This window comes from Motacilla alba, chromosome 4A, assembly GCF_015832195.1.
Source record: "Motacilla alba alba isolate MOTALB_02 chromosome 4A, Motacilla_alba_V1.0_pri, whole genome shotgun sequence".
NCBI classification, from domain to species: domain Eukaryota; kingdom Metazoa; phylum Chordata; class Aves; order Passeriformes; family Motacillidae; genus Motacilla; species Motacilla alba.
In genome coordinates this window covers 7,801,283-7,821,167 of record NC_052045.1, presented here as the reverse complement: position 1 = coordinate 7,821,167, position 19,885 = coordinate 7,801,283, and positions in this window count along the sequence as shown.

Genomic DNA, 19,885 nt, shown 5'->3' with positions numbered 1-19,885 from the left:
GCTGGGATAGCCACCCACCAACCAAGCACCATGCCAGCCAGTCACCCCGGGAATGTCTCAGCTATGAATACAGAATTATCAGCCAGCAAACCAGAGCCAGTTTGGCTCTACCATAGATGAGAGATCCCATCTCCTGACCAGCAGCCTAACTGACATCATCTTTCTAGTCTGGAAAGCACCCCTGGATTACTATCAATGCCATTTACTGAATCTTTGGGGACAAAAAATAATTTAGAAATAAATTAATTATAATCTTAACATGCTGAGAATACAGCAAACAATTCTGACATTTCCTAGGAGCAGTGAGATACCCGTGTTTTCCATTTGGTTGCACCAGCAATATTATCAGATGCTGGGTATTGCCCTTAGCTAACACAAACAGCTCTGGTGATACAGCAGATTGTGTTTGATGTGCTTATTTAAGAATACAATGAGTAAATTCTGTTCTTAACCTAAATCTTCTGTGATAGCAATGCTTACTAATATTGGCACCTGAAACACACATCCAAAACTGATTCAGCAGACAAAGCTGGGACTCATTTACCTCTCCCCTTCCCAACTGGCATGAGCTAAAGACCAGAAAACCCACTTTGCAAATCACTTTAGAATGCACTAAATCCTAGCAGGCCAACACATGCAGACCAACCAACCAAAACAAAAAAACCCCATGCTGGCCTTCAGGATCTGAGGAAGATGACCTAAATCATTTAACTGTCTATCGACAGCATGTAATTACTCTCATCCAGAACTCAACTGGCAGACAGGACTGCTATAAACTGACAGGTAAAGCAAGGCAGAAAACTTAGAATGTTGGCTCCTGCAGCTGCTGGAATTATCATCTCCTCTGCAGCTGAACAGAACCAAGCCCTGCAGTTCACATTTAAATTAAGGCTTTCTGCCTAAGAAAGCATCAATCTTGATTTAAAGACAAAGTGATTAAAAGTGAGGCAATTTCCTTGGTGTTGAACTGATCTACAGGCAACTTAGATCAAACCTTTATCACTAAATAAAAAAAAAAAAATCACTCATTGGTCTAGTAGCCCATGAAAGCAAGGCAGCATTCTCCATCTGGTGAGAAATGTCCTATTTCACTGTGAGCCTGCTGTAAGCAAGGTGGAAGTGTATCTACAAGAAGGGGATGTCAAGAAGGGGCCCTTCTGCTTAGAGGACAGAATGGAGGGGCGAAGATGGCATTGTCAAGGACAAATAACAAAGGCAACGGTTTATGAAAGGGCCATCTGTGACTTCACAGAGATACCTGTGGAAGCAGACAGGGTTTGTAGCAAAATACAGTCTGGGAATTACTTGCTGAAGAGGCCTGGTGCCAATACTGGCTTGCCTGGCTCTAATGGTTCATCCAACCATTTGTGCAACAAAGGTAGGAAGCAAATTTTCCTTCCAACGCTGCCAATCCCTTCAGGGTGATGAGGCTTTGCTCATGGGAAAAGGAGTTGACGTATTATATATCCTTCCTGGATTCTTTTTAATCAGTTTTTGCTTTTCTCCATAATTGAGATGTTCATTGCTGCTGCTCAAGAGGCCACCAGGACACACACTTCTACTCAATATGTATCTCTACCCACGAATTTGTTTTCATTAGATGGAAATCCTGAAAAAATTTGATTCAGAAAAACATCAAAAGTTTTCAGTACTGTGCGATAAGTTTGGCTCACTAACATAATAGCAATTCATTCTATTATGAATTATATAATCATATTAAAGACCTGTATTGGCAAAATCACAATGAGATGCTTAATCCAATTTTCTCCAACTTCAGGACTTTTGGATTCATCTCTAAAGCCATCTCAGAGGTGAGAAATGCAGCAAGGTCACTCCTACTTACCTCTATGAACAGTCTGCTGTCACAACCCAGAAGAAGCAGCTGAAACCTGGCTCATTTATCTCCTCACAATGGAACAGTTGCAAAAGTGCTATAAATGCAAAATGCTTAAGCCTTCGAAGTCATGCTCATAGGATGGGTGGAGACTTGAAACTATATGGAAAGCAGATTTGCCCTCAGGCCTTTTCAGCCAGTTGCAACCTGCAAATCATTCATATTATATGCAGTAATCAAGTTAGTGATGGGGAAGTTTTACATATGCATGTAGAAAAAACTTATAAGACAGAAATAAATTAAAATACACCAATTAAATGGAAAGGTTCTGCAGAACTGCTTTTCTACTACACTGAGCCTGGAAGATTTTGTTGTCCCAGCCACTCGAGAGGAAGCCACAGATCTCCAAGCACAAAATTAATCAAGGTGTTTTCATGACTCTTGGCAAGATTGGCAGTTCTGTATGTATGGAACATTAATCTCCACTTTAGTTAATTTTATTCAAGAGTTGGAATGTGCTCCTCCATCACTTCACCCTCTGACCTGAACTCCAGGATAACATGGTATTTCTTGTAGCACTGCCTCTCTTCAGTCCCTGAGAGCTCATCAATCTGTCAGAGATTACTGAAGTTGCCCTACAGGAAAAAAAAAAGGTTGTTCTCAAACACAGAGCTCCATATAGAATAAGGAGAAAAGCAACCAAGAAAAGATTAAATGTTGATAAAGGTTGAAGATGTTCAAATCACACAACACAACATCTGGAAATCTCTGCTGAAATCCAGACTTGCATTAGAGTTACCACAGCACAGTGAACAACAGCATTTGCAGCCCAGGGCTCCTAATTCCCCCAATTCTGCTTTGGCTTTTGGCACAGAGCATCTGAGTTTTCCATGAATCATTGCAGCCTTGTGCCAAACAAACATCCAAGCCTTTCCAAGGTGCATCAGGCAGGTGTCACTCTACCTGCCCCCTCCCTGACCATCCTGGAAGCAGGTTCCAAACACGTTCAGCTTGTCTTTGAGCAACTGAAAGGCTCTGTAAACACAAAACCTCGGGTATCGCATCGGGGAGGACATAACAACAGATACAACGAAGAAAAGGGAACAGATAAAGTATGGGAAAATGAAAAACTGGAAGCATGCAATTATCAAAACTTAATGATCAGGGAGAGCATAGGTGTCAGAATATAATGACTTTTCTATTAGGAAATATTTCAGAGGTGGGGCCAGTAGAAACTAAAGAGTCATTTTTAATTGAGTAAAATAAAGCCTAGGAGTGAGTACAGTAGTAATTTTCAAATATGCTGTAATGAGTTCATCAATCGTTAACAGTTTCATTTTTAAATTCTTCCCCAGCACCAAGTACCAATATTTCTGGAGTTCAGCATAGCCAAGAGATGCTGATAGGTAGTTTCTCTTCCCCAGCCCCCCAGTTCTATACTTTCTTGCTCATTGCTTTAAAAAAAAAAAAAAAAAAAAAAAAAGCTTTTCACAGAAGATAACATAAATGCATATTCTTGAGAAGCTTTTGACTAACAGAAAGGCTTTGAAATACAGGTATTGGCTATCACACAGCAAAAAAAGACCTTTCAGCTCAGTCCTTTCCTTGAGGTAATTTTACATATTGACATGCAGTCTTGCTATGCGATAGCCAAGAGAATTATCTTTGTGATTGTCCTCCTTCACAAAAGGACAAAAGCCGGGCTGTTAGTCCTGCCTGCTATCTTTGGAATGGAAATACCTCCATCAACACTTTCCTCTGTGTGATACCTGTTCCTGCAGGTTAGCAATTACTCTGAGAAAGAGCCTCATCCAAGTCACTGGGGCTTCTCATGTAAGAAAAGACAACCTCATATCAAGTAGTAATGCCATAAAGTCACCTGCTGCAATAACATGATTCTGAGTCCAAAACAAGATTTGCAGGGACACTAGAACAATTACTTAGCTGAGCATTTTCACAATTTGGAAAAAAAAAAAGGCATTCAAAAGAAGTCAAATACTAGAGGTATTAATATTATTCCTTCTGCTATCTGGATCTCCTACAACTCTTTTCATCATTAGACTTAGAAATCCTTTCTAAAAGAAACTGGTCTTGTCTCAAGGATGGTAGCAGCGATAGGGCTCAGGTATTTAATATAGCACAAGTTTTGCAGAGAGCATGTGAACTGCAGTGGTCACAAGCAATAGACACTGTAATTTCTTTAGCTTCACCACAGGACGTCCTTCCCTCTAAAATCAGGGGTGCATTTGTATTCCCCTTAAGCAGGGAAGAAAGCTGACCACCCCAAAATAATCCATAACTGACAGGGAAGAAAAGCTTCAACAAGAAACACCATAAGTTATTTTACCACCCACAACACTCACCCTGGCTGCCACGAATCTGGTCACTCCCCTGACATTCCTTTCCAGGCCCTCAGGCTCTCTCCCTCTGGCTCAGGCTCTCCTGGACAGGCATCCTCACAGCCCAGACCATCCTTTTCTCCTGCAGTATCAGGAACAGCCATATCTGACCCCAAAGGGCCAGAGAATGCCTGGGTGGAAGGGATGGGAAGGCAACTCCCTGCTTCCCATGGCCCTGCCATTAGCAAGGCAGCGGTGGTAACACCTGCTCTGGGGTGGATCCTCTCAGCACACTCTCACCTGACCCAACAGCCAAAGAGAAGTCATTTTCTAATGAAATACTGATTTTAACCAAGCCTCTCAGAACTCCCAACCCTGAGGATTTTCTGGACCTTGCCTGATTTCCTGTGCCTAAACTCAGGGCGCACAGATTTTAAATGTGTTAGGGAGCATCTCAGCATGTATCTTCTAGGATTACAGTTTTGGATTAGTGTTCCACAGAATTGCCACTTTAATTGATTTGGGGGAAGGGCTGAAGTCTCTGTCAGACTTCAAGGGGTCTCAGTACAGAAAGGTAAGGGACTGAGTACTGTCCTGGTATGAAGGCTCAGTGCAGCTGTACCTCTGAAAGATGAATTGCTAAAATTAGTATACCCAATGGCAACAACCTGCTTCCACTAGGTTACAGCTGCTGTGTAGTGGTACCCACTCCTACAAATGTTTTATTCCAGAGGATAAAAAAGTACACTCCACTTTCCTGAAAACTGAAGACTAATGCATGAAGTTTTACACTGTTATTTTTTTGTTCTCAAAGGACCTGCATTTTCTGTGGCTGGTTTTAATGTTCAAGTGAAAAAAAAGTATTATGAAGACATGTTTTGTTTTGTTGTTTTTTTTTTTTTTCCTTAAAGCTGGGGCAATTATATAAAGGCTAATATCTGGTGTATCAACATCTGGCGCTAATCTGGACACCTCTGGACTGTGAAGCTTTGCAAACTTTTATACAGTCATGAGTTTCTTTGCATAATCGTGGTCTGGCAGTTTTATAATCTTCTACACCCCTCCTTATAAACTTCTTGACTGGCAAACAAGGGAGTAAAGTTTGAACAGGAGCTCAGGAAGGCAAAGTAAGGAAGTGCATTGACATCCTTCCCATGAGATGAAGCAAGACACAAGAACCTGTGTTTATGCACTTGGCAGAGAACACCTGGACAAGTCAGAGACACTACTAAAAACAGTGAATTGAGCAGTCCCTGGAAAGGTACCAATAAACTGTGATGGACAGCAAATACTGATCTGTAGGGAGCTAGCTGTGAGAAATGCTCTGCTTTATGGTGACAGTCTGGGTGTGCGGGCTGTACAATGTTCCGTTTCTTATCCCCAAAGGCTCACCTTCTCACTGTTGCTTTGGTTTTGGATTTTTATGAAGAGTTGCAAAAGCCAAAGGAGAGAAGCAGATTTTCTGTCCGTGATGGGAAGTCTCCAGGACTGTTGCACACAGCACAGAGCACATGCAACTGCTTTTAGGACCATGTAAAAAAATGCCCTACAGATTTATTGCTGAGTCCTGGTACCCAGTAAAAGTTAAAAATAGTAGCAAGCCTCAGAGTTTACGTAGAACGGCTGCTTCAAACCGAAGAAATGTGCACAAAGATTGTATTTGTTTGCATATCCAGATACATATGGCTCTGCAGCCATACCTCCCACACCAGTATACATAAGAGTATTTGCCCTGTTTTAGCAGCCTGAGGCATGCAGTTAAAACACATCATATTTTCAGGCTACTGAATAGAGAGGACCCGCCTTGATTAAAGAATTTAATCAAGTAATGTGATAAGATGATTTAGTCAAAGCAGATCCTGTCCTACTGACATCATGTAACATGATAATTTTCCCAGTTGCACAGTGCAGCACCTGGAAAAAGTCCCAGGAAACTTCTCTCCGTTATTCCACCCAATCCCATGCACTTCTGAGCTGATAATTCAAGGCTTAGTACAATCACTCCAGAGCTGTTGCAGTATGGAGAAAATTTGAAGTAGTTTTTGAGTGTTAGTTTTCATTTTAAAAATTGATGGTTTATGTCCAAACCACAAGATTCTATGTTTATTGATCATCACTTTGCAGAATTTCATTAGCTAAGCACATATCACTTCCTTCTACAGATGTTTCAAGGTAGCATTTCATTTAGGACATTCTGGTGGTAGATATTAACCAAAAGGTAAATTTACAGCATTGTTTCCAGTGTGCTTGTAGTGCCAGCAATTGTTTAGTTTGTGGAAGAAATGCCAACCACGCTTATACAAGTTTCTGTGGTTATGAAACAATTCTGTGAGGCAGGGCTTTGTTAGTTACATGAAAATTTGCTTTCCCTTTGAAATGAAGGGTTCCTTTGTTGTTGTTATTTTTTTATTTGCTCCCTAGAAAGTGAAGTTGATACTGGAATATAGTTCCATGTAGAAGGAATTGCTCAGGACGTAGCTTGGTCACCTCTATTCTGATACGTGTGCATGGAAACAGAACAAAATTTGCCTGAATCTGAATCTTCCTCGGGTATAAATCATGCTTACCTTCTTTACTGGGGCACTTGAGGGATGGTCCCAGGTCTGTCTGCAACATTAAGATGACACTGATACTGAACTGGGCACTGGTAGTAAAAGGGACAACACACAGGCACGAGTCCTTCCAGCAAGGGCTTAATATTGGCTGCTTTCTTTTTCTGGTGTTTCAGTGCTTCCCATGTCTTGGCTTTTGCCCATATACAGTGTGGCTTTACTGGCTAAATGACACAGCTTTGTGTCCTTCCTTTTAGTGCCCTTCCTAGCTAAGGGAATGTTGAAGCAGAGGAGGAAGCATCGTGGTATAAAGTAAAGCCACACAAGAGAGCTGTGTTTATGCCCCTGCTTAACTAAGAAAACAATCACATTTTTTCCTTTGTATTCAAATTTCATGCACTTGGAACTTACCCTGGGTGTATATACCTGAAACACTAAATAAATAGATTTTTTTTTTTAACCTCAACAAGATTACAAGGAGGCTGATAGTGCTGTAAAAGAAACATTTTCCCATCAAAGACTAAAAGACTACTGGTGATAGGAGTTCAATCAGAAATCCTGGTACATTTATCAGGACTGTTTCCTAAGGCTTTCCAGGGTTCACTTGACAATGAATATTCTTTCTCCAAGGGCATGCATTGGCTGATGAAGTGGATGTAGATGGTGGAGAGGAAAACTGAAACCTAGAGAAGAGTTCCATCTGCCATGCTAGCAAACAGATTTACTGCTATGCTGCTGGCTGTTTATAGAAAGATTGAGGTCAGGTCCTTCTTTATTTGCCTAAATCAAAGGCAGATAACATCTCTACTAGTTTGAATATTTCAAGCACAATATTTAATGACATGGACACTTGTTTTAGGCCTTTTGTTTTGAAAGATAAAGATTGCAAACACAAGATCACACATGGCACTCTGAGCAAGGTCAGGAGATTCACAGGCACACTGAGGTCACAAATGATAAAACAGACTGCAAATGGCTAACTTGCTTGCTTTGCTCCAAAATAGAAAGGATATTTGCCAACTCGGCACCTGGATCTTTTTTACCAAAAGAAGATGTCAAGCATTCCTATTACAGGGTCAGGAAAAAGGAAGTAAATATTTCTATAAAAATTTGTTAGAATGGATGACCTGCAAGGGCTTATCCTAGTTGTCTTCTTGTGTAGGAAGGGTCACTGTGGTGTCAGCAGGCACAAAGCAGGAGTTGGGAGACAGGTAGATCTAGGTTGTACAATCCAATATTCTATGGACAGTAGCCTCATTCCATTCCTCTCAAAGTGATTAAACCTCAATTTAACCTGTTAAGGTTTTCCACCTGCTACTCCAGATAGTGTATTTCCACAGTCTGACACCTCTGAAGACAAAATGTACCTTTAACAACTGTACTTGTGCTTAATTAACTTTATTTTCCTCCTTTGCTTTTCCCCACTCCTCCCCTTTCCTTTCTTCTGTCTTTCCTCTTGCCCTTTTCCACTGAGACCTGTCATATCTCTTCTCACTCTGGCATTTCTAAGGTAAATTAAACCAAATTCCTCAAGTCACATCTCAGTTCCTCTGGTTATTCTGACATCCCTTCTCTGCACAGTCTGGATTAAGTCTCCAGTCTGGATTAAGCTCCTTTGAACATGGGTAACCACAGGCAGGGACAAAGAGCAGGGAGGCCAAGGATGCAAACTTTGAAGACAACCTAAGCATCCTGTTTACATGAGAACCCAAACAGAAGAGGCATTCTATTCTATTCTCCAGCCTTTTGAAAAGCTGTTGATCCTAGCAAGGTGATAAAGTAGAACCAGTAAGTCTAAAGTCTTTATTAGCTTAATACATTTATTTATTAAGGCGTTTCTGTGGTTACTGTTTGAAGGTAGTTCCCCACTGGAAACAAAACAAACAACTGTTTTTGCAGATGACTAGATCGTATTAGTCTGTTTTATAAAGAGAAAAGTATTTAGGAGGAAGTCACTGGAGGTGAGATGTCTTTTTTAAATGGCAAACTCAATAGAACTGACTTTCCAAAGAACTAACTCATCTGAAATCCAAGAAAAAGCTCAGGCATTTAAAAAAAAATTAAAAGGGAAAAATACTGTAACATCGTTGTTTAACTTTTATTTGCAAAAAAAATTTTTTTTGTAATTGCCTTTATTTTTTTTCTTTCAACTTAACCTGAGCATTTATATGAGAACAGGCTTAGAAACAGAACGACTCAGGCAGGACTGTACATCTAGTTCAGACTCCTGCCTATCAGGTGAACAAGTTTTTGCCTTTTTTATATGAAATTAAGTAAAGAGGATGGAAATCTAGGCTGAAGCAAGCAGTCAGGTTTTGCTTTACACTGAAACTATTTTTACCTTCAGAAGACAGCCAGGAGAAATAGCTTATCCTCATCTCAGAATAAGCTGAGGCAATCAGAGGTGGCCTATTTTAATACTGTCACAGCAAACATTTCTGCTAAAAGTCCTGAGATCTGTTTTACTGAATCTGTAGTAGTGGAAATGAGATTCCTGAAAGAGAGAAATTGAGAAAAAACTTCCAAAAAATCAATGCCAAAGCAAAAGCCTGCTGGAGATGAGGGAAAGAAGAAAATAATGAAATAGAATTAAAAGCTTCTAACACCCTAAAATCATTTAAAGTTATAGGGAAAAAAAAAAAAAACACACAAAAACCCAGGACTTTGACAGTCATAGAGAAGCAATTGAGCAGGAAAAGGCAGAAAAAAGTCATTAATATTTCTGAAGCCCAGAGGTGCAGCTTGGATATATTATGGCACTTCACAGGCTCAGCAGGCAGAAAGCAGTACCTAGGTCATCTCCTCATGGCCCATGAAACAGAAATTCTTGCCTGACTAATGCCAGGAAAAGAGGGGATTCTTTTCTTCTGAGGAAAAAACCCAAACCCAGTAAAGACCTGTAGCATTTCCCCCACTCAGCTCTTCTGCTGAGATGACATTTGAGATGATATGGGCATCCAAAGATTTGGGAGCAGGCATTAGAACAAGAAATCACAGCTGCTATTGCTCCAGAGTCAATGTTGTGTATCCCATACTTAAACAATATGGTAGATTCATCACATACTCAAATGTTGTGATGACGCTGTGAAACCTTACAATAATGAAATAATAACACTGTGATGTCATCCAAACCCTTCAGCTGTCTTTCTGTAACACTCTGAGTCAATTGGCTGTATCTATCTACCTCATTGGATTGAAATGTATTTCTAAGTCTCTTTTATCTGGTCACAATACCTGATTTCTCACTGTTACTGAATCTGCTAGGCTCTAAATTTTTGGCCACATTTGTTTTGTGTCGCGAATGAAGAAGAATTTGCAAATGAAGTAGAAAAAGTGAGGGGGAGGTGTGTGTTGACTATTTCCTTTTCTCTTTGAGAAATGCCTTTGCATCTGCTCTTGTTTTTTCCAGTTTGGACCAACTGATATATAACCCAGACACAATTTAACCAACATACACAAAACCTAAGCCACATGCAATCACAACAGAAATTCCAATTTCACAGCAGGATGGTGAGAAAGAGGCAAAGTTCAAGCTTGATTGTGGAAGAAGGATAGCAAGCACAACTTGTTTGTTTACTATCACTATCTCCATTCCTCACCCCTCTGCTGAGATGCTGAGCTTAGCCTGTGTACAAGCAAAGCTGAGATGAGCCTTGGAGCCTGTGTTGGCCACGTTGGTCAAAGACACTCAGATGACCTCCAAACTCTTTCTAAAAATATCTACTTCTTCCTCTTCCATAAGCTCCATGACAATTGTTTTCTTTAGGAGGCTCACTCGTGTTTACAGTTGTTGAAGAAACCAAGATGTGTTAAGAGGACTGAAACTCACAGGGCAGGTTTTGCTGATGACAGGACCAGTCTCCTCCTCCTTCTCCTTGGCCAAGCTTTCAAACCCCAGCAATGATCTGGGACCTCCTTGGACAGGCAGTTTGAAACACCTTGCAGTGCAGCCTGATGAATGTGCTCTCTGCCAAGGCAGCACCTGCACGGGCAGCACCTCGGCTCTGGGAACAGTGGCTCTTGGCTCTGCTGAGGGGCAAATTCAGAGCCAAGAACTGAGAATTTATTGAGAATAAAGCTGTTTGTTCAATAGCAGCATTTGAGTACTGGAGCAAACTCCCATGTGCACCAGTTTAGTTGTGTCTATTGGACAAAGCATCTAGATAAAATGCCAGTACAGCCTAAAAACTATATGGACCAATCCACAGAAAAACACCTTTCTATATATTTTATTCTTCCTGTCCCCCTTCAGCTCTTTTTATGACAAAACACTTGGAAACCATCAGAGGTAGAGTCTCACTCAGTGAAGAAAACTTCCTTTTTAGATAAGATTTTCCCTCTTGTTTATGCAGGTAAGATAGAAGTTGGATAGCAATAGACTCATAGTTTGCTTAAGGTAGTAGTCAAAGGGTGTTTACAGCTTTTGTAAAAGAATGTGATTATTTTATACTTGTATTTATTCAAAATGAGAAATCATCATCAATTTCCTTCTATTAGCATTTTATTTTCTTCCACTGAATTCTATTCCTTAGATTCTGTTTTGAAAAACTCAAATAATTTAATGTTTCTGTGCCTACTATATTTTCTCTGGATTGGACTATTTAGACCATGAAAGAAACATCAGTCTTGTTCTAATTCTTTGTTAAACTACACCATCGTCTGTCAGGTGGATGCCTAACAGATGTAACAGCCATTTTCTTTTTTATTTGCAGTATATTCAGATCACAGGACTTCTGTATGAGCAAAGAGAGTAATCGTAGACCAGGTAGAAAACTGGATTCCAAAAGGCTACATAAAATTAGTTTTATTTCCCAAATGGGACACAGTAGGTTCCCATGGAAGTTGCCACATTAGCTTAGGATAATTATATCTATTTTCACAAAGCCTGCTAAACGAACCCTATGGAGATATATTAATTGCTTTAAATATTGCAGTAACCTCCTACCAAACTATGCCAAATCTTGTAGGTTGCAATGTCTTTTCCATGTTCTTCCAAACTCTGACTCTGTCAGCAAGTCCTGAACAGAGGAAAACTTAAAAGCCTCCTGTGTTGCAAGTCCACGTTGAGCTAAAGGAATCATGGAATTATAGAATATCTCAGGTTGGAAGGGACCCATAAAGATGGAGCCCAACTCCCTGCTCTTCACAGGACTATCTAAAGCTATCCCAAATGACCAAGAATGTTCTCCAGACCCTCCTTGAACTCTGACAGGCTTGGTGCTATGACCACATCCCACTGCAGAGCCTGTTACAGTGACCAACCACTCTTCCAGTGAAGCACCTTCTTCTAATGTCTAATCAGAACTTCCCCTGACACAGCTTCATCCCATTTCCTCATACTTTGCTATTCACCAGAGAGAGGAGATCAGCAGCTCCCCCTCCACTGCCCTCCCTGAGCAACCTGCAGACTGTGGTGAGGTCCCTCAGCCTTTCTTCTCCAAGCTGAACAAACCAGGTGACCTCAGACACTCCTCCAAGTCTTGCCCTTGAGACTTTTCACCATCTTGGTTGCCCTCCTTTGAATGTGCTCTATAATTTGATGTTCTTCTTACAAAGAAGCATCAAACCTGCACATGGGACTCAGGATGGGGCTGCACCAGCCCAGAGCAGAGCAGGACAATCCCCTCCCTCAAATGGCTGCTGCAGCTGGGGTTGATTCACCACAGGACAGGGTTGGCATATTCAGCTTGCCATCAACCCAAGCCCCCAGTACAGTTCTCATGAGTTAAAATACTCAGAAAGGCCAGAGGAGCAGGAATGCCTGGTTAGAATTGTCCGTTTCAAGATACCACAAGGTCCATTTTGTCGTGCTCACCATCCATGTGATGGGAGGGACCACCAACAGGCAGGTGTGATCCTAAATGCAGCAACCCCTCTTTGCCCACAGAGTCCCAGAAACACACACATGGGTGAAGCCCTGCTAGGTGTAAATGTAGGAGGCTTCAATAGCTGTCATGGAGCTGTGCAAAGAGGCAACTCCCAGGTATTGTCAATTGTCTGGCTCTGTTTCTGTTTTCTGGCTGGTGTGTTTCAAAGTTGTGAGGTTTATTTTTTCAAACTTTCCTTAAAGTTACTTGGTCTGGCATTGAGGAAGGTAATTTATTTACATAGAAGGGGCTGGAGTTTAAACACAAAGATGACTCAAGATAACCTTCCCTTCTCTGTTTTACCCAAAAGGAATTTACTGAAAGCCCTTATGGAACCCTCTCCCTCCTCAGACTTGGGAGCAGGAAGAGGCATAAATGGATTAGTGCATATTCCACCTGCAGCAGTCACGCAGTACAGGCCAAACAGTGAAAAGTTCAAGAAAGTAGGTAACATTGTCACCTCACAAAGGTCTGGGGACCAGGTCAGTTGTGAAACACACTAACAGCATGGGGCTGGCCCAGCCTTTGAAACAAAAAGCTGAAAACAAGATTTAGTCTGACACCACAAGGAGAGGAAGCACTCGAGCTCAATCAGGAATGTGTTGTGTTGCAAATTGCAGGGATTTATTGCAATTCCCACTTCCAGTAAAATCACAAGTGGGGATCAGGGGGCTGGCTCTCTCCCCATCCTTGGCACAAGAGGCAGCTCTTGGCTCATCAGTTTTGTGTGCTTGAGCCCCTCCTGTAGCTCTGGGTGTGCTGTGGTTTAACTCCAGCCATCAGCCAAGTACCACAGGCCACTCAAGTACCACTGGCCGCTCAAGTCACTCCCTCACCAGCAGGACTGGGGAGAGAATTGGAAGAGTAAAAGGTGGGAAAATCAGGGGTTGAAAAAAAGACAGTTTAATAGGAAAAGCAAAAGCCATGCACACAAGAAAAGCAAAACAAGAAATTAATTCACTTTTTCCCATGGGCAGACAGGAGGTCAGTCACATCCATGAGAGCAGGGCCCCTACACACAGAACCATGACCTGGGAAGACAAATGCCATCACTCCAAACGTCCTCCCTTCCTTTCTCTCTCTCTCTTTCTTTCTTTCTTTCCTTTCTTTCCCACTGTATATACTGAGCATGATGTCATGGGGCATTTTCTGCAAGAAGGAACAGTGTCATAACAACAACTACAACTGCAGAAGGTCATTATTTCATCTGTTCAGACACATAGCCTCACCAAGGCAAGGATAGGGTAGAAATAAATGTGGAAGTGTATATGTTCCTCACAGCTCATTTTGTGAGTATTTAGCACTCCAGTACAAACTTGCTGCTAGCTCTCTGCAGCTCAGTTGTATTCACTGCTTGCTGAACTTTTCCTCAAAAATGGGCAAAAAGCTCAAGGCTAAATTTGGGTCAAAAGAGATTACAGTGGTGAGATTTATATTCAACTTCATGTAACTCTCATATCAGCATTCCAAGTCTGAAAACAAGACTCAAAATTTATCAAAATTTTCATTTTGGATTCTGCTCAGAAGAATCTAGGCAGACAATCTCACAAATAAATAAAAGTTTGACATTATGAGCATCATTAACAACTTGATTATTTTTCTACAGCTGTCTCTCTGCCAACTGCCTGAAGTTAAATGTCCAGAGTCAATAGGAACATGCTGAAAGAGCTGCAAGAAATAGCAACTTTGTTTTTTCAAACAGCATCTAATTGGTATTTTCTGAAGATTGGAGATAAGGTAATAACGAATTCCCTAACTTTCCATCAGCCTAGAAAATCCTGTGCATTTATGGAAACCACACACATACAAGGTAGGATTCTGTTGACTTAGGCAATGTGGGACTTCACCTGTTGCTTGGGTATACCTTTCTTGCAATTTTCTCCTCTTCAGATAGGAGGAAGCTCCTGTATTGCTTAATACAAGGGTTTATGTCCTACAGCTTGTGCTCCCTCCAGCAGCCTCATCTTTCCACAGAGCACGGCCTTAAAGACATGTGATGTTCTTCCATAAATGTCAGCAGCAGGGTTCAACAATTTTTCACTTTGTTTTGGTCTCTCCCTCATTTACTGCCCTTGCCATGACCTGATCTGGGATTTACCACAATTAAAACATATTTGTTTTTGTAAGTAACAACATCAGCTTAACTACTGATGCTAGAAAGATGCTCTGTAGTAAAAATAACATGTCTAAAATCATACTGAACACAAAGGATCTTGGAAGTCACACGGTTTGGAATAAACACTCCACAGGGCTTTTTCATTTACAGGTGCCTGGATTTGGCTGCTTTGGCAGTGAGTGCCCAGCAGCTGCTGCCTGTGAGTGCTGAAGAGTTGGCACCTGTTAGAGGAAATTGAGCATTAAACACTCTGTTATCTTGCCCATGGAGCAGTCACCCCTCTCCCCTTATTTGCATAGATAAAAACTTTCCATGCATGTGTTTCTGCATTGTCCTAAACACTGCCCAGGTGAACCTGAACCATACCACAGTGGCAAACAGAGCCTGTGAGTGTGTAAACAAGTGCTGCTCACACCAGACAGAGCTGGTGGCCATGACAGGGATCCCTGGAAGGAAAGCAACAACCAGGCCATGACTAACAGAGAAGCAGGAATTGAATGTGAATCATCATCTTCCAAAGTATCAAAACCAAAACAACATTAGGTGACAGATACACACACACTGATACAGACAAGCTGCACTTCCCTTGCCAGAGCAACACAAAGTTCACTTATCATTCTTTCATAAGCAACCAACACTGGTAATTCCTGGTGAAAAGTACACACAGGGCCCTCTCCTACAGTAGCTCCCTCCCTGTAACAATGCTGCCCCATCCTGCTCTTCACCTGTGCTGCTCCTGCCCACCTTTGGTGCTTGTACTGCTGAAAAGGGTGGGCAGCAGGGCAGATCCACCACAGGAACACAGGGGCTGCAGGGATCTGCAGGGGCAGATCCACCACAGGAACACAGGGGCTGCAGGGATCTGCAGGGGCAGATCCACCACAGGAACACAGGGGCTGCAGGGCTGCCTGGCAGAGTTCAGCCAGCTCCTCTGGGAGGAGCACCCATTCTTGTACCATCTTTCATCACCATTACCTTGGCATTCAGGTCAAGGTTAGCATGCACCTCAATCTTCTCTTACTAAATGTAGCAGTATCAGCTGCAGGAGTTTGTTTGGGTTTTTAAAGTTCCATTTCTGCCTCTGGTATTGATTTTGTTGGTGCTGTACATGCCTAAAAGAGAGATAACATAACATGAACTCAAATGGCAATGGTAATACAAAGATAGTTTTTTTTGAAGCGCTGTAAAAACCTTATGAGATCACACAAACACACTGTTGAGAGACTATGTAAACAAAAATAAATGTCTTGTATAAGCTGCTACAGCACTCTTAATCAGGAAGCTTTCATTGCTGTCAATCTTAGTTAGTCATTACCTTCATTGTTAATTATAACCCTCCCAAATTTTATTCCATATGATTCTTAAGATCTAAGCATTCTGACTGAGACAATCTTTGAGGCCAGCACCACAATATAGAAACCTCTGAGACAGAAGGGCCTGTCTATAACAAAAAGTACATGGAGGTCAGCCCAATTAGCCAGGTAAAACTCCTTGTGCATCGTGACCAAATTAATGGATAAAGGCTCCATCTGCTCCTAGTAACTTCAATTTTAATATTTTGTCCTAATACAAAGTTACTGCTTCATATTATTTGAAAAACTTATTAAATGTAAGACAGATGAATATTCTAAAGATTTAATAAAACTTCAGAATGATATTTCACTTTGGCTGAAGTCAGGATTCTAAAGTAAGAAATGGGAGTGGACATTGACACTAGAAAATGAACAATTTGTTCAAGCAAGCATTTAGAATTTGTGAAAACTCTTACATATTGTGCAAAACACTAATGAAAAGCCCTTCATCCTGTGGTGCAATATCCACACTTCTGCCTAGTTCTTGCATGCATAGAGATCTTTGAGATGCTGATTACAGTGGCCTCTGCCCATACTTCAGCTCTCAGACTGAAGTGCACTTTGCCACTGAGTACTTGCTCTTCATGTAAAGATGGTGTCATGGTTTGTATGTGGTGAAGACATTTTGTCCTCATGATTAATACAGCAGTATTTCTGTACTTTGAACATCATCTGAAAGACCATCTGCATAGTTTTCAGAATTAAATAATATGCAAAAAATAAATCCATCAATGTTCTAATTGAGAGCAGAATTTATGATTGCTTATGTACAATGGTCCCTTTTCAACTTGAGAGTACTCCAATAAATACCTGGATTCATTAGTATGGCTGTCAGGACTTCAAAACTCTTCTTGGGACTGCACATAGAGGAAACACTATAAGCTTCCTCATTCTCTAAAGAGATGAAATGTGATGGAAAGGCTGATTTACCTGAACAACAACGAGGAAACAAGGTCAAGCTCAGAAGTGGAGGCACCAGACAAATTCAGAACCAGAGCTCTGAACTGAAGCCCAGATCTTATGACTGAATTTCAATCTGCCTTAGGTAAAATGCCATGTCCTTCCTCAGAACTGGTCAATTAGATTAGAAATCTGGTAGGGAATCATATTTGATGAAGAATTTTGTAGGAAGCCATGTACACAGTTTTAAGCAGAAAGCAGCTTAAACAAAACTGAAGGTCACTACTGACTATTTACAGTGCTGGATTGATATTAACTGGTAGGGAGAATTTGGTTTGGTTTTTGGCAAGGAAATACTTCTAAAGGTTATCACAGACTATCACAGAGAGATTGTGAAGTTTGGGGAGTGAGCAAGGGGAGGGATTCTGGGAAAGGAAGAAAGAAAAGACTGGAAATAACTGCCAGGTCAGAACCACTTATTCTCTTGAGGATTGTATTTCCCCGCTGCAGTAATAACCTAACCTGATTCACTGGAAATTCTTTCAAGGCCAGGGAAAGGCAAACAAAAGCACACATCAGAAAGCTGCAAACAGAACTGACACTGCAGGATCAGGATTTCGTCACCTCTAGGAAAAGACAGTCTGAGCATTTCCCACGGGGAATACCAAAACAATCCATCTCCCTTGCCCTACAGGCACATGACTGGATCCAAGGCAATTGCAGAGGAGAAACCAATCTTCTGCCCTTCCAGTAAGGGGCACAGACAGCTCTCAGTTTTGCCATGCCCACAGCAGTTTTCAAGGATGAAGTCAGAAATTACTTGAAAAATAATTGGTAGTTGCCAAACTAAATACTCAGAATGTTCTATTTGTTTCATAACTTTATGTTTGTTTCTACCATATTGCTATGAAAAGCTGTGGCACTTCTCATTAGATGCCTCTAATTCTAAGTTCCTGTAAAAATTATTTGCCACAGAGTCTTAGGAATCATGGAAAAAGCCCACCAGTCTCATTCTTTCAATTGCTGTTAGATCTAGATGGAAATTTACCCACAGAGCAATTCTCCAAAAGAGCAGTAACTTGGTAGTGTTGTGCAAGGGTTTTTGGCAACATTAATTTTGTGTCTGTTCTCTACAGAAATATTTTGTTTTGACTTCAAAGAATTCAATGTTAATCTTTCTTTTAGTCTAATAGAATGAACAATTTTGGGTTTAACACTGCTGAAAAAGTAATGAAATGCCTTGATCTAGTAAAATAAATTATCTTTATCTTGATCATTTAGGAGTAAAATGTATCAGAAAAAAATTAATTGTAGTAAATAAAAAAGGTCAGCTTTTCATACCGACTCCAAAGAAGAGAATTCTTAGAACTTCTAGTCAGAAAAATTTTCATTTTTTATTACATTGTAATAGCAGGTGAGATTGATGGAATTACTGGCACCATTTCACTTCCTCATGGCTCATAGCACATTTTTACAATTTTTAAATCAGAGACCATGTAGCTTGTCAGACACAACAGAGAACTGGAAACTGCAAACATCCATCCTGAGTGACACAGACTCACTGCTGCTCAACTCCCATCTTCTTGCTCACCCACAGCTCTCAGGGAGCCTGTGGGAGGCTGGGATATGCCTGGAATGCAGACACGTGGCTCAAGAGGGTCATTTCATCTCTCTTTTTCCTCCTATATGGGAACTGGGAGAACTACTAAGCTACAAATCCAGCCTAAGATTATCCTTGCACAGCATTTTGCAGTGCAGAGCAACTCGAGACCTTGCAGCTGTTTGATTTACCAATAGGAGTAGTACAGGATTAAAGATTACGAGTGATTATTCCAAAAAGCTGTGTTCAGAGGTGTGTTCCTCAGTCCTGACAGCTGATGTGCCTCAACAGAGGCAGAACCCAGAGCCCTTGCTGCCACATCCCCTCCAGGAGCTGAGTGCAATGAAGAAAGAGGCAGAGGTTCATCATATGACCAAAATCTATAACCCCTCACCCTTCCTGCTTCCCTCACCCACCAGCCAGCCTGGCCTGGAATTTGGGGGCAGATACCCAATCAGCTATGGGGTGCTGGCTTGTGTTTGCTGAACACAGGCTGAAAGCAAAGCCTGACCAGCTGCCAGCTTGTTCCCTGGTGGTGCTGGAGGATCACACCAGTGCGAAAAACACCAGCACAAGCTAGGGCAATGACTATGGACTCCACAGCCCTGGAAGACAACAGAGCTGAGCTTCAGGCAGCCTCTCAGAAGCTGATAGCAGACACAGACAGACTGAGGAGGAGTACCAATAATACAAGAAACTACTTAATCTTTTGTTAAATTATCATACCACAGGGTGCAATTAAGTCTTAGGACAATGTAGGCTCTAAGGGCTGTACTTGTGTGTGGGAGAGGGGTGATTTTCTCCCTCCCAAAATTCATGTGCACATTCCTCAGCTCCACTGACACCTCGCTGAAAGGGTGGAGAAAAGTGAGGAGGACTTCACCAAAAGATACAGGTGTTCCTGCAGTAATAGAAAGTAAGGGCAACACTGAGACTTCCTCCTTCTTCCAGGCCCCTATCCCACCATACTCACCCGCTGTTAGGATTCCCCCACGGCCCTGCATTTCAGGAAAGTTAAAACCCCACAGCCTGCCTCCACCAGACTGGAGCCCGCCCACACAGGCTGCATGTGAAGTCTTGAGCCTGTGGTACAGTTTGGAGTTCCCAGAGGGTCAAGGCAGATGCACCACCCCACTGCAGTGAGAAGAGCACAGACAACTTTCCTCCTGTGCAGGAAAGTCCTTCCCTCACAGGCTTCTCCCCTCAACCTGACCAACCGGTTGACACCCCTAGGAGCTTCCTTAACTCCTACATGGATGTACTTAGGAAGAAATGTTCCCACTCATGTGGGGCTGCTCTGGAATCTGACCAGAATGGTGCCTGAT